Genomic DNA, 14,227 nt, shown 5'->3' on the forward strand with positions numbered 1-14,227 from the left:
TGATGAGTTCCATCCCAACAACACCATCCCTACTGTGAAGTATGGGGGTCGTAGCATCATGCTTTCGGGGTGTTTTTCTGCACATGGGACAGGATGACTGCACTGTATTAAGGAGAGGATGACCGCGGCCACGTATTGTGAGATTCTGGCGAACAAACTCTTTCCCTCACTCAGAGCATTGAAGATGGGTCATGGCTGGGTCTTTCAACATGACAATGACCCGAAGCACACAGCCAGGAAAACCAAGGAGTGGCTCCGTAAAAAGCAGATCAAGGTTCTGGCGTGAAGCTTCTTATGGAGCCACTCATTGTTGTCCCTAAAATCTCACAATACATGGCCGTGGTCATCCTCTTCTTCATTCTTCTTAATACAGTGCAGTAGTCGTGTCCCATGTGCAGAAGAACACCCTCAAAGCATGATGCTACCACCCCCATGCTTCACAGTCGGGTTGGTGTCCTTGGGATGGAAGTCATCGTTCGTCTTCTTCCAAACAGTTAATGAAATTATGACCCATAAGTTCCATTTTGGTCTCATCTGACCATAAAATTTTCTCCCATGACGCCTCTGTATCATCCAAATGGTCATTGGTCAACTTAAGACAGGCCTTGACATGTGCTGGTTTAAGCAGGGGAACTTTCTGTGCCATGCATGATTTCAAAGCATGACGTCTTCATGTATTACCAACTGTCACCTTGGAAACGGTGGTCCCAGCTCTTTTCAGGTCATTGACCAAGTCCTGTCGTGTAGTCCTGAGCTGATTCGTCACCTTTTTAAGGATCATTGAGACCCCACGAGGTGATATCTTACATGGGGCTCCACTCCGATTGAGATTGACCGTCAAGTTTTGCTTCTTCCATTTTCTAATGATTAGTCCAACAGTGGACTTTTTTTCACCAAGCTGCTCGGCAATTTATCCATAGCCCTTTCCAGCCATGTGGAGTTTTACAATTTTCTCGATGGTGTCTTTGGACAGCTCTTTGGTCTTGGCCATTTTACAAGTTTGAGTCTTACTGATTGTATGGGGTGGACAGGTGTCTTTATGCAGCTAATGACCGGACACAGGTACATTTGATTCAGGATAATACATGTAGTGGATGTGGACTTTTAAAGGCGGACTAACAGGTATTTGAAGGCCATAATTCTAGTTGATAGACAGGTGTTCAAATACTTATTTGCTGCTGTATCACACAAATAATTTGTCAAAAATCATACATTGTGATTTCTGGATTTTTCTTTTTAGATTCTCTCTCTCAAGGTTGACATGCACCTGCGATGAAAATTTCAGACTCTTCCATGATTTCTAAGTGCTCCCACTTAGAAATCATGGAAGAGAATATAGCAGGGTGTTAAAATACTTATTTTCTTCACTGCACATCCTTTTTAAGAACAATTCACTTTTAATTCCAATTCTAAGAATAAGGAACAGTGATATTGGAGTGTGCAAATATAAATAAAATACCTTAGATAAAATGTAAAAAAAAAAAACAAGGGGCTATATATTCAAGTTTTCAACTGAGAAAAAAATTATCCATATTAATGACAAGTCGATGAAAGCAACCTTTTTTAATTCAAAAGGTTACAGCATTTCTTTGAACGCTGCTTTGTCGACATATTCAATTGCTACATCTCTTTACAATATCCATTCAACCATTTATTGAACTGCTTATCTCACAAAAGTTGGCAAGAGTGACAGCGCCCATCTTCAGGTAGGCGGTGGGGTACACTCTGAACTGGGTGCCAGCCAATTGGAGGGTAACAAACAACTATTCGCACTCACAATCACTACTAAGTGCAATTTAGCATCTCTAAATAATTCATGTTCTTGGGATGTGGGAGGAAATCGGAGTGCCTGGAGAAAACCCAAACAGGGACAGGGAGAACATGCAACAAGAACATGCAAACTCCACACAGGCGGGGAGAACTATGAGGCAAACGCTCTAACCAGTTGTCCACTTTGCCGCCTTCATTACAATAGTTATCCTATTTTGTATACAATATAAGCATACTGTACGTGCGCCATGCTCATGTCTGTATTTACATTGCCGGGCAAAGGGTTCTGTAATTGCGAGCTGACAGGGCACATGGAGACAAACAGCTGCACTCACAATCACACCTAGGGGCAATTTAGAGTGTCCAATTAATGTTGCATGTTTTTGGGATGTGCCGAGAGAAAACTCACGCAGGGATGGGGAGAACATGCAAACTCCACACAGGCAGGTCCGGGATTGAACCCAGGACCTCAGAACTGGGAGCCCAACGCTTTCCAGCTCAGCTACTGTGACGCTGTTTTTAAAATATGTACATTTATTTTTGTAAAACTTGAACAGAAAATGGGCTCCTCCAAACATTTACTTCTGCAATGTCAGCCTTTTCTAAAACCACTTCTTGGTCGAAAAATGATAGACCCACTGCATAGCTCAGCCTACTCTGTGTTTTCCAAATGATGTCCTAGTGATGTCCACCTTTCTGAGTCGTAATGCGAATTTGGATTAATCGGAAATAAGTGGACAGTGTTTATAACTCTGAGGTGTTTGTCGGGAGTGGACGCCCGAGCATATCCTAATCAGCATTAGATGTCATTTATTCATTATGGGCGAGCCCTGTCATCACAGATATGCAAAAGAGGGATTCATAATAGAACTTTGCACAACAGTATGGGCTGTATATCCTTTCACAAGACATACCAAATAATACAACCCAAATTGGAACTACATACACTTACATAAGGAATCCATTATTTCTGTTTTGTCCTGTCTTTCAAGTCACCACTCCAACACACCTTCCTAAAAATAAACAAAATGTGTCCAACTCCTACCACTCACACATACAGCCCATTAATTCTAAATGTGTCTGTAAATACTGTAACTCCCTGGCTACAAATCCTTCAGTGGGATGGGTGAGTGTCTCCAGCCCATTTATCATCTACCTTATAATCTACTGTCATCACCATTTTTATATCAGCTAGCAGTCAGACTGACAACTTATGGCCTTCTCACTCTCTCTCTAAGAATTTCTCTCCATTTCTCTTTTCTTTCTCACTCCCAAGTGCCCCACTTGCTTTGAATCTACGCACACAAGGTACACCCTTGTGTGCATTCAGGCATACTTTGCCTCCCTTGTCTACCTTGTTTCACACAGGCCTTCACCCCAACACTCTTTATTCTTTCAGTCGACATTCATCTTTGTTTTTTCTGTGTACCAGGGGGACCAAAATGGGACCTTCTGACTAGGCCATAAAAGCGTCCTATAAAAAGCTACAACACAAGGAAGAAAGGGTAATAATGAGATTTAACTGCTCCTCTTGGTGCACCTGGTGTCTGGCCCTGAGTGTGTGGATATATGTGCATGTGTTTCTTCATCAACCATGAGGCCTGGTAAGTGAACCTGAACTGCCCTGCTGCGAAGCGGGGGAGGGTCAGTATCACAGTTCTAGGGTGAGAGTTATCGTTTTTTAAAGATGCACTATAGATTTTGTGGGGAAACTCATTTATCCCATCATAAAATGGATGGTGGCAGGGGAAGTTTAAAATCTAAAAGAGCTGGGGAACCAGCCTACCAAAAGAAAAATTGGTTTGATGGCTTCACTGGCCTAATGGGTGTAGTAGCAGTTTAATCCCATGTGAAGATGGACACAGATTTCAGTTCCTCATAATTTTGCGAGGAAAAAATAAGGAACCAAGAAACCCAGACGACACTCAAAGTATTGTTTTTACAAATTGTCCATAAATAGTGGCTCTTGACACCATTTTAACAAAAAATGTTTTACAAATGCCGGAGTGCCATATTTCCAACAAATAGATCGAACTATTGTCCAACTGTGTATGGGGCCGAATCAACGTGGACCTATCAGTCTGTGTATGAAGGCCAGCACTATTTTATGTTCAGTTTCTGGCCTGGTCCCAGCACTCTCTGGGCTCAGATGCTGGCTCACCAGCCTCCACGGTTACCCCTGCCTCCCACCTGTTCCTGGCTGTGCGCCTCCCTGCCTGACCCAGTAGCGTGGAAAATCAGCCTTTGATGGGTCTGTGGGGACCAACGAAGAGAAAGTGAGAAACAGTGCACAGAATGAAAGACATAGGATGAGCAGGATGCACTGATTGACAAGGAATGACACAGGCATGGCACATTTCCTACAGCACCATACCTCACTGACTTCATTGCCAAAATTAAAAGCAAGCTATTTTTCATGATGTTCATCAAAAATAAATAATTTAATTTTGTATGTAGTTTTTATATTGACCACCAACATGATGAACAATCAGCACATAATTCTTAGTTCTGTAACTATTCGTATTGTTTAACCAAATTTTGTGCAATTTCATCCATCCATCCATCCATCCATGCCTCAGAGAGATGAAGAAACCTTGACGAAAATAGGATTTTTCACAGTAAAACAAGAACAAAGACAAATTAAGAACAGATCTGCCTTGCACAAGCTCTGAATCAAAGTGTAGGAAAGCAGAACGAAATTGCAGAAAAACCTCAAGTCGAAATTCACAATAACTCGACAAAGTCAACACAACAACAACACTTGTATGAAACCATCTGTAAGATGAAAATACTTGCACTCTGTTTACTGTGGTTGACAAGCGCACAACTCCACCTCACCCCCAACCTTCCAAAATCAGATAGCTCCAGAACTTGTTACAGCTTATAAATGCAATGAGTTGAACTATTTTTGTGAAAAAATACAATCCATCAGGTTAAATAGCACAACAAATCAGCAAAATGATAACATGCAACCCAGGGAAATATTTATTACCTTATAAGAATTTGATACAGTTGACCAAAAAACTGCAGAGAAAACTATTCAGCAGATGAAACCATCAACGAGCTGTCTCGATTTAATACCGTCAGACTTTTTCAAAACTATTGTGAAGTCAGTGGTTGCTGATATGCAGCAAATAATCAATTGCTCACTTCAATCTGATAAGTTTCGAAAGTTCTTAAAGTAGCTTGTGCCAAGCTTCTTTAAAAAAAAAAAAAACAGCGCTGGATGCTTACATATTAGTAAGCCATCACATCCCATCCGAACCCATCTCCAATCTCCATTTCATAACAAAGAATTTTGAGAGTTGAAACACAAAGCTTGCTTCAACCAGCTGCTGCTCATCCCAGTCTTTGCACATCAAACCTTTCTGCTATGTCAAGTTTTAACTTGAGTTCCTGTTTTAACCTTGCAGCCATTTCTTTTGAAGGGTATGCAACACAATGCACTACACGTGAATTTTGAAACCAAAGATAAACCTAGACGGCATGAAAAAGGTAATAAATGGAACCAAGTAGTGTATTATCCGGATGTAGAGCACACCGAAATCTAAGTCGCACTCACTCTATGTAGAGGGTTTTACATATAATAGCTGTCCCGGTCTATATGCTGCAGATATATATGCACGTTGTCAAATTAGATATTCCTACAGAAAGACTTTGGAAATGTCTATTTATATACCTTGTTTGCAAACAGTAACTGTAACTAAGTAGTAAGACAGCTCAAACATAAGAGAAAGTTCTTGGTTTTATTCATCCCCCTCTCCTTCATTGAAACCCCTAAAAACGTCGTTGGAGTTGAAGAGCCTCAGAATGTATCCACCACACATCATTTCAGTTCCTCTGTAGTTCTCAATGTCTTTTTCATTCAGACATATATACTGCTGAAGTTGTGCTCTTCTCCTCACAGAGCAGTAAAGCCTTTCAAAATATGATGGCAATAGTAAATTGTTTCACACTGCTCCATGTTTTTAAGATCTACTGCAAACCTCAGAAAAGGATCACACTAACATGGCCAAGTTAAATAGAAATATATATATTGCATTCTTGAATGTCGTGCTGTGTTTTGGTTTGAGTGCACCAAAAACTAGCGCCATCTTATTTGACGCGCTTGAGGTAGTATCGTCTTCTGCGTGCTGGAGGTAGATTCGTCTTCCTCTACGTTCACTGTAGGTAAAGTCTTCTTCTTCTGTGGGCGCTGACTGTAAAGACTTCTTCTTCTTCTGCAGCCTGGTGGCATCTGTACATGGGCAAACCCGGGCGTATTATAGGGAAAGGTGATATTTTAAACATTACATTCAAGCAAGTTTTTGATGTACACTTAAATTGCTACTAGAGAAAAAAATATATTTTAGCCACATCGTTACAAAGGCCTCAAGGTTAAGACCGCGGGAAAAATCTAGCATCTTATAGTCCAGAAATATGGTACTATAAAACGATTCCTTCTCCTACCAACTGATAAGGCTCAAGGTTAGTGTTTGTGATACTGCGAGTTGTTTATCTCAATCTCGTCCCAATTCAGCGTAAAGTAAAGTTGCTAGTTTGGCCATTGAAGTTTTAACTCAACGTTAAGCTTTTATTTTTCCTGTCATCGGTTTTAATGTTAGTTTTAAGATTAATATAAGCACTAAAAGGCAGCACGGTGGGGCAAGTGTAGAGAGCATTGAACAAGTGTAGAGAGCGTTGGCCATGCAGTTCTGAGGACCAGGGTTCAATCCCTGCTCTACCTGTGCGCAGTATGCATGTTCTCTCTCATGCCTGCGTGGGTTTTCTCCGGGTACTCTAGTTTCCTCCCACTTCCGAAAAACATGCATTAATCGGAGACTCTAAATTGCCCTAGGTGTGATTGTGAGTATGACTATTGTCTGTCTCCATTTGGCCTGTAATTAGCTGGGAAGCTGTTCAAGGTGTACCCTGCCTCCTGCCCGTTGACAGCTGGGCTAGGCTGCAGCACTCCCGTGACCCTAGTGAGGATAAGCAGCTAAGGAAATGGATGGATAGATAAGCGCTAAAAAAGCATCAATGTAAATGTACAACCCAGCATTTAAATTGTTACCTGACTCACCGTTGACAAGGATGTATTTTATTGTTTCACTTACCCAATTTCACTTGACCGAAGTTCCGCAGAGTGCAGGCTGACGTTTGAAGCAGGAGGAAGGGCATCAGACTGCTACATATTGTGAAAGCATCCTTTGCACATCTTATACCAAGTGTTGCACTGAAGTGACTAGTGCAGCGGTGTCGATCATACGGCCCATGGAAGAGATTCACCCCACAACCCGGTTTAATCCGGCCACAAAATGATTTTGTAAAGTATAAAACGATGGCTTGGACATGGACACAAAAAAGATGTAATTTTTCAATAAATGTAAATGATTAAGTTCACGGGATGGCACAATAACAATTGTGCTCACCAAGCAAATACTGGGTCAAAGTAAATAGGTGAAGCGTGTCGTCGCGATGAGTTGCTTTGTGTACTGCCCACGCTATATAGTACAGCTTTTATGGCATGGTACTTTTAATGTGTGCTTTGGCACCGTCATTGCCTCAATATCTCTGTCAAAAAAAATAGAAAAGTGGACATAGAGTGCAGCGTGTTCCAAGAAAATGGTCATACCCCTACTTATTCACGGAAGTGAATGGGAAAGCAATGTTCATATTGTTGTGAGTGTCTATATTTAGTTATTTATGTATAAGATTGTATTGCATTTATTATGGGAGGTGTCATAGCATCGCCCAGTGTGTCAGCCTTGACTACAACTGCACTGTTTGTCGTGACTTCTGACAAATGTGGAGTTTCTGTCTCATTTGGATATATACGACCAGTACACTAATAGGGATCGGTGCAAGTTCCTCAGGTCTCCATCTACAGACAGATGGCCCATGGTGAGAGGTCTCTCCAGCCAATTCAATCCGGTAGAATCAAAGCAGAGGGGAAAATTCTCTCGGAACGTTCTGGAAGTGGGGACTTGATTATGTCATCTGACGCAGATCTTTGTGGAGTGTTATGGAAATGGTTGCCTATATAAGGACTGGCAGAGAGGACACATCAATGGTTTTTAATTTTTGCTTCTTACAAGTAACGACTCTAATTATCTGCCACTCATCTTCTGAATATACTGTATCTGGATTCATTACTCCATTGCTGGAAATAACATTCGCCTCCAGGGACATTCATTGGGACTGTGGTGACTGTTTTGTTATATTTTGCTGGTTCGACCAAGGGATTTCATGATTCTAAATTTACACGAAACAACATCATGTTTAAGTGCTGAAAGAATATAACCTTTGTCGCCACTATTTGAGTCTTCATGCCGACAAATATGACCAAATTTCAAGGACAGCAGAGAAGAGGGAAAGTGAATAAACGTTTGGCCGGTCTGAAGAAACTGTGTCAGTGTTTATTTACAGCAGAGACATAAGTGACGGTGCTGGGAAGGCTAGCTACCTCATATTGCTAATGAAATCACAGAAACCGTGTAATGCACGATGAAGGCAGCCGAGACTGTGCGCCCGAAAAGCAACCAGGCTTTTGTGATTATGAGTCTGACAAGAAACACAGATGTAGATGGGATTTCTGATCTTTTAGTGGATTTGGACAGCCAGTTACAGCATGAAATAGTCATTTGTTGCGTCCTCAGTTACAGTTGATGAAAGCATGGACATTACAGACACTGGACAACTGGAGATTTTCATCCGCGGAGTTGATGACACATTGACCATCACTGGAGAGTTCATACAGATGGTGCCAATGAAACCGGCACTGACAGCAGCTGTCGGCACCTCTCATGGACAGGTTTGGAGTGGACTGGTCCCACCCAGTCAGGCTACAGAGTGTGTGCCCTCAATGATCATGAAAAAAAGCAGGTTTTTTGACAAAGTTACGAGAGAAAGGGCAATCTGCAAATAGAGGACGTGATTTTTTGACTTTTGACTCAGTATTTTGCACCAGGAGGCTTTGTGTTCCAAGTCATTAAAAATGGATAACGTCATGAAAGTTATCATTAAAACTGTTAATTTCTTCTGATACAGAAGCGTTAATCACCGCCAGTTTGACATGCTTCTCAGAGAAAAACACCACACTTATAGCCTGCCATATCACACTAAGAAAAGCAGGTTACACCAAGGTGCTGTGTTGTGGCATTTCTTTGATTTAAGAGAAGGACAGTTCATGGCAGAGCTGCTGAGACAGTTCTACAAAGCGGTCATCCAATCAGTACTGTGTACCTCCATCACAGTCTGGTTTGGGGCTTTCAAAAAAAAAAAAGGACAAACTCTGACTGCAATTGAGCACTGAACGAAATTTTCGCCACCACCCTACCCAATTTTGAAGACTTGCACGCCACTCGAACTAGGTCCAGAGCAGGCAGTATCATTTCAGACCTTCCACATCCTGGCCACCAGCTCTTCCAGCTCCTTCCATCGGTTAGTGCTACTGATCAATGCAAGTCAAAACTGGCAGGCATCCAAAGTTTTTTTCCCCATCACAGTTAAGTCAGCTGATCAGTTAAGTCAGTTGATCAGTGAACCTACTATTTTCTCCCTTGAGCCGTTGTTGGGACACACCCTCATATCCTGCTGGTCCAATTTGTATCAGTATAAGTAATATATTCTGTAGACTATCGCACAATTTGTCACTTTAAACTGTTCCCTTAACACAATTATCATTGCACTGGTCTATCACAGGAACCGCAAATGGGTAAGGGCACTCTGGACAAACTGAATATAATGTTTGGCGTTGATGCACTCTTAACTCTTCTAAATGAAGAAGACTATGCATATTGCACATCTGTGACTCTTATTAAAAAATCACTCCAATTAACTCAATGTCTCTTGTTCTTTGTTCTTGTTGGTTTGTTTGTTTTTTGTTCTGAAAGTCATCCCAGGGCGGCACCGACAGCCGGGGACAAATTTCTTGTGTATTGTCATACACTTGGCCAATAAAACTTATTCTGATTCTGATAAGGGCAGACCAGTGCTACAATTTCATTCCACGGAATGGATGTTGGACCTTCCATTTATAGTGGTTGTTACAGATCTCCTGAATTCTTTTTCTTCTTTTCCTTTCGGCTTGTCCCGTCAAGGGTCGCCACAGCGTGTCATCTCAGATAAATGCATATTTGTTTGGCACAGTTTTAAGCCGGATGCCCTTCCTGATGCAACCACTCTGCATTTTAGACGGGGGGAGAAGCTGACAGCACCTGGTATTCCCAGGGGGTCTCCCATTCTACTACTAACCAGGGCCAAACCAGCTTAGTTTCCAAGATCTGATGAGATCGGGCGTTCTCAGGGTAGCGTGGCCGTAAGCCTTTACAGAGCTCCTTGAATAACTTGAATAAACAACTGCTAGGCCACAGCAAAGTTGTTTCAACGTGACAGTAAATCTTGCACTTAATTAGGGAACAGGATTAGGTTATTTTCATAGATATTTCTGCATGAGAAATGACACCCTGATGTAGTTTTGTCTTCTGTGACATACTTATGTAAATAATTGAGTCTCAACTGTGTTTGTGTGTTCTTTTTCTTTAAAATAAAAAAAAAATCTTGAAATGTTTTATGATTAGGCAACACTGTGAATTAGCTGGAAAGCATTGGCCTCGCAGATCTGAGGACCTTGGTTCAATCCCTTCCATCTCTGTGTCGAGTTTACATCTTCTCCTCCTCCCTGCGTGGGTTTTCTCCAGGCGCTTTGGTTCCTCCCACATCCCAAAAACATGCAACACTAATTGGATACTCTTAATTGCCACTAGGTGTGATTGTGAGTGTGATTGTTTGTCTCTATGTGCACTGCGATTGGCTGGCAACCAGTTCAGGGCGTACCCTGCCTCCTGCTCCTTCACAGCTGGGATAGGCTCCAGTACTCCCCGCGATCCTTGTGCTAAGAAAATGGATGGATGCATGGATGTTTTATGATTAATAGTAATATTGTGCTTGTATTCTGGGGTCGGCAGACTGTTGCCATCAAAACTGGGAACCACAATTTTTAATTTGAAAAATTCTGTCAGAACCAGAATGTTCGTCCTGGTTCCAATCGGTGTTCAATGCCCTACCCTGGGGCTGATGAGTATAAAAGAAAATGGTAGCTCTTTTGACTTGAATAAAAACTCAGCCAAATTGAGCAATCGCAATGAAGTACAACACATGGTTGTAGCTAATGGAGCTGATTCTCTTGGCATACAGCAGAACAGTGGAATGGTGTTTAAGTGGAAAAGAAGTTCAACATAAACCAATCAATCAATATTCAAACATCAATTTTCCTAGCAGCTAATCCTCCCAAGGGTCATGGGACTTTTGGAGCCTATTACAGGTGTCAACAGTCAGGAGGGAGTGCACACCCTGACCTGGCTGCCAGCCAATTGGAGGGCACATGAAGACAAACAAATCACACTAACAATCATACCTAGGGGCAATTTAGAGTGTCCAATTAATGTTTTTTATAGGATGTGGGAGGAAACAGGAGCACCTGGAGATAACTCAGGCAGGCATGGGGAGAATATGCTTACCAGGGCTATCTCTCTGCAGCCAGGCCTGGAGGTAGGATTCAAAGGCGGGCAGCTGGTGGCCAGGTCTGCACCAATGGGGCTCGGCCAGGCACAGCATGAAAGGGTAATGTGGGCCCCCATTCCCATAAACTCTATACGCTATAGGGTTCGAGTGCAGTGTTAGCTGGGTGGTGGCCGAAGGCAGGGATCTTGACGATCTGATCCCTGGCTACAGAATCTGGCACGAGGAATGTGGAATGTCACCTGTCCAACAGGAATGGAGCCTGAGCTGGTGTGCAAGGTTGAGTAGTTGGATCTAGTCAGGCTCACTTCCACAAGTGGCTTCGGCTTTGGTAACAATCCTCTTGAGAGTGGTTGGCCACTTTTCCACTATGTAGTTGCTCATGATTAAAGGTGCAGGGCAGGTTTGGATATGCTTATTGGAGTTTGGGGTTCACCCTGTTGCCTTCGGGTCGGGGGGGGGGGGTCCTGACTGTTGCCCACTTCGATGGTATGTTGGTGGGGGGAAGTGCTGGTCTGACCTGGCAGGCCCAAATGTATTGTGAGGGTCTGCTGGGAATGTCTCACAGAATCCCCTGTCAGAAGGAGTTTCAACTCCTACCTCTGGCAGAACATGCTCCGTGCCTCTATTGCCGTGGCAGCAGAATGGACCTGTGGCCATAAGGTCGTCGGTGCCTGTTGTGGCAGCAATCCCAAAACCTGTTGGTGGACACAAGCAGTGAATGATGCCCTCAAGTTTAAGACAGTCAAGACAAGCCTATTGGGCTTTTTTGGTCTGTGGACCTTCCTGTGGTGGCTGATGGGTACCGGCTGGTAGAATACAGCTTGGATGGTCGCTGAGGCAAAAATGCAGGCATGGGAGAAGTCCGGTGAGTTTGAGATTGACTTCCAGATGTATTCCAGGAAGTTCTGGTCTACCATCCAGCATCTCAGGAGGGGGAAACAGTGCACCATCAACACTGTATACAGTAAGTATGGGTCCTGCTGACTTCTGCTGGGAATGTTGTGAGTCGCTGAGGAGAATACGTCTAAGACCTCCTCAATTTCACCGACACACCTCCCCAAATGGAAGCAAAGTCTGGGGTCTCTGTTTCGAGAGAGCAGATGAAGTGACAAGGTCTTTTGTCACATGGAGGATATACTTGAGAGAACTGAAAAACAGTTTGTGACTATTTATGTGTATAAGCATCACCTTGTTTTTAGTGTCAACAGTTTGTTTTAGTGACTTTGTATTCATATTAGATTTGCAAGTAGCTCATGTGGTAATCACTGCTGACAAATTGTACAAATTGTACAAATGATGGCAGACATGTAAAACTGTGACCTTTTTTGTGTGGGTAGGAGTGCCTCTCCTAAAAGTATAACAGTAACCAAGATAGGAAGACCTTTTTTTTTTGAAGGAACAGGACACTGTGGGAAAAAATGTAATGGCCATGTCAAATTGTCTAATATATATATTCTACTGCATAATATATAATCACAGCATTCCAGATTTAATCATTAGATCTGATTACACAGTTTTACTGATTAGATCACAGACACTGATAGCTGCATCATTCTTTTAAGAATTGACCATGCTGCCAAATAACTAAATCCAAGCATATCTCACTCATACTTTTGAGGACCTAGGTTCAAATCTGTCCTCACATGTATGGAGTTTGCATGTTCTCCCCATGTCAATGTTGGTTTTCTACAGGTAATCCAATATTGTCCCACAGACAAATCCCCCGAGTAATTCTAATTCAAAGGAACTCTAAGGTCTACTTCAAAAGGAATTAGATAGCCCTTTGGTGTTTCTACAGTCAGCCACCTCACGGGTGACCACATGAGGTTAACACCAGGTGTTCTGATTCCAAATTTACACTCAATTGATTTATTGCATTTATTTATTGCATTCAGGGCCCACAGACTTCGTGGGGCTACAAAGAGAGGGCTGTGACACCACTTAATAATAAATTAGCCCAAATGTCAGTCTCAGAGAGTGCTTCCTCCATTTGCTGCCCAGACTCAATGGGAAAATATATTTCACAAACGTCCCTAATCATGAAAAATTTAGGTTACAAAACAAAACAAAAGGAAAAAAATAGGCGCTGGATACCCGAAATTCCACAATAAATAAACCATCCTTGGTTTGTGTTGCACAATAGAGCTGCTCTTCTATTGACTGTCACCCACAGACTTCCTGGAGCTTGGAAGGGAGGGGGATGTGACATCGGTGAGGTGGAGGAGGATAGCTCCCCGGCGGGAAAGGGGAGAGTGGGACCTCCTGTCCATGCCCACAGGGGCAGAGGGATGTTTTAAGAAGCGGCCAAAGGAACAGGGGAGAACTTTTTGGTGGGTTAAAAGAAGGTAACAGATGGCCTGACGGATGCGGATTGCTGGGAGCTGTGACACCTCCGAATAAAACAATTATCCCAAACTTCAGTCTCTGAGAGTGCTTCCTCCATTTGCTACCCGGACTCAAGGAGAAAATATACTTCAATTGGGGTCGCAAGAGCTGCAGCAGGCGCTTTGGGATTACAGCAGGTCTTCATCCAGCCCTTCAGTTGCCGCATGTGTATTGGAACTACGATAATTTTTTTTTTTTATGTAGTCGCCGCTGAGATGCCACACGCTGCAGCTTGGTCAAGATGGCGGGTCTTTGTCTGGCACGTGTTGCATGGGTGCATGAGTCAGCCAATGAGCCTTTGCATGAGTTGCAAGGCCCCGCATGCATCTCGGTGGGCTTGAGGGACGATGTTGCATGCGTACAACAACGACATATTAACTTTATGGTCGACTAGTAGTTGAAGAGGAAGTCACAGCTGTGAGCATGTCTCCCGGTTGGGGGAATTATGTGGAGCAGATGCCAGCAAAATTAAGATACGAATAAGTGAGACCCCTAATTGACATAACAGAGCCCCCAGGGAGTAAAATAAAATTTCAGTCTGTGAATGTGTATTCTGAGTGATACGACT

General features: G+C 42.8%; 1 pseudogene; it reads right to left on the reverse strand.

Moving 5' to 3' along the window:
* Nucleotides 1-9,956: 9,956 nt before the first annotated feature.
* LOC133505451 (5S ribosomal RNA) lies at nucleotides 9,957-10,075 on the reverse strand (annotated as a pseudogene).
* Between the last annotated feature and the right edge of the window lie 4,152 nt (nucleotides 10,076-14,227).

This window comes from Syngnathoides biaculeatus, chromosome 8, assembly GCF_019802595.1.
Source record: "Syngnathoides biaculeatus isolate LvHL_M chromosome 8, ASM1980259v1, whole genome shotgun sequence".
In the NCBI taxonomy this organism is placed as follows: Eukaryota; Metazoa; Chordata; class Actinopteri; order Syngnathiformes; family Syngnathidae; genus Syngnathoides; species Syngnathoides biaculeatus.